The sequence below is a fragment of the Balaenoptera ricei genome, chromosome 13, assembly GCF_028023285.1.
Source record: "Balaenoptera ricei isolate mBalRic1 chromosome 13, mBalRic1.hap2, whole genome shotgun sequence".
Taxonomy (NCBI): Eukaryota; Metazoa; Chordata; class Mammalia; order Artiodactyla; family Balaenopteridae; genus Balaenoptera; species Balaenoptera ricei.
In genome coordinates, this window is record NC_082651.1 from 4,148,290 (window position 1) to 4,149,947 (window position 1,658).

The following is a 1,658-nucleotide window of genomic DNA, read 5'->3' on the forward strand; positions in this document are numbered from 1 at the left end:
TTAGAAAAAGATCAAAACAACATCAAGGTAAAAAATAATCATGATGCTAGAAATCCAAATTAATGTACAGACCTTATGGCTGTGAGACTTTAGACAAGTTACTTAACTTTTTGGTGCTGTGGTTCCACGTCTGTGATACGTGGATGTGAATTGATACAAACCCATAAAGCTTGGGGGAAGATGAAATAAGATATGTAGGGACTTCCCTGGTGGTCCAGTGGGTAAGACTCTGCGCTCCTAATGCAGGGGGCCCGGGTTCAATCCCTGGTCAAGGAACTAGATCCTTCACGCCACAACTAAGAGTCTGCATGCCACAACTAAGAGTCGTATGCCACAACTAAGAGTCCGCATGCCGCAACTAAGAGTCCACATGCCACAACTAAGAGTCCGTATGCCACAACTAAGAGTCTGCACGCCGCAACTAAGAGTCCACACGCCGCAACTAAGAGTTCACACGCCGCAACTAAGAGTCTGTACACCGCAACTAAGAGTCCACACGCCGCAACTAAGAGTCCACACGCCACAACTAAGAGTCCACACACCGCAACTAAGAGTCCGCATGCCACAACTGAGTCCGTATGCCACAACTAAGAGTCCGCATGCCACAACTAAGAGTCTGCGTGCCACAACTAAGAGTCCACATGCCGCAACTAAGAGTCCGCACCCCGCAACTAAGACCCTGCACAGCCAAAATAAATAAATAGATAAATAAATATTTAAAAATAGTTATTAATATTAGGAAAATGCCAGCGAGATAGAAAGGCACTGAAGAAATGTTACCCACTGTGTCATCAGGGTCAGCGTCCATTCCAGACAGTTTGCAAGAGGACTTTAACCAGGGAACTAGCTTTAGAGGCGTTGGAGGGGCTAAGAACATTGAAGCCATTGGCCACAATGCCCACCTGGAAATCAGTCATTTTCTCCCACATTTAAATGCCCTTCAGAGCTTTCCCATTATTCTCAAAGAGAAATCCTTAAAGTGGGCTGCAACGCCCAGAGAGCAGAGGTCACATAAGTTCTCCAGTCATTATTGTAAACCGTCCTCCCTTAAGCCTCCACCTTCTCTCAACCTCAGAAGTACCCTGCTTCCCCCCACTGGGCCTACACCCACGGGAGCTCGTTTCCATGTTCCCTTGACCTAAATATTCTTTAGATTTCTATTCAAGTATCACTTTGTCAGCATCTTCCTTTGCCTGTGCCCTTACTCTCCCTGTGCTTGTTCCCAGTACTATGTAATCAATCACCAAATGTTTAGGTTGCAAATGAGTCTGTCCTTCTCTCCTTTAATTGGACATTTACTTGAGAGATTTTGATTAACGTTCGTCTGTCCCACTAGAGTGTAAATTCCATGAGGTCGGGGACTCAGACTGATTTGCTTCTCATTGAGCCCCATAATGGCATGAAATAGGTGGCCAGTATATATTGATGGAATGAATGACCTACATTAATGGGTGAGTGATCACAATGATAAATAATAAAGAGACGATCATCTGTGTATATAAGCACCAATGTCCTAACTGAAATAACTCAGTAACTTAACAATGTTTAATAACTTACATAAAAATAAATTTTAAAATAGATATCATTGATTTCAAATAAACCTACCAAACATAATTACATCTGACTTAAATGTCCGCAAAACTGTGGAAACTTTCTTA

General features: G+C 43.0%; 1 non-coding gene across 1 annotated transcript; it reads left to right on the forward strand.

Moving 5' to 3' along the window:
- Positions 1 to 203: 203 nt before the first annotated feature.
- On the forward strand, positions 204 to 276 carry TRNAR-CCU (transfer RNA arginine (anticodon CCU)). The gene has a single exon. It is a non-coding gene; the product is annotated as a tRNA-Arg (tRNA).
- The last annotated feature ends 1,382 nt before the right edge of the window (positions 277 to 1,658 follow it).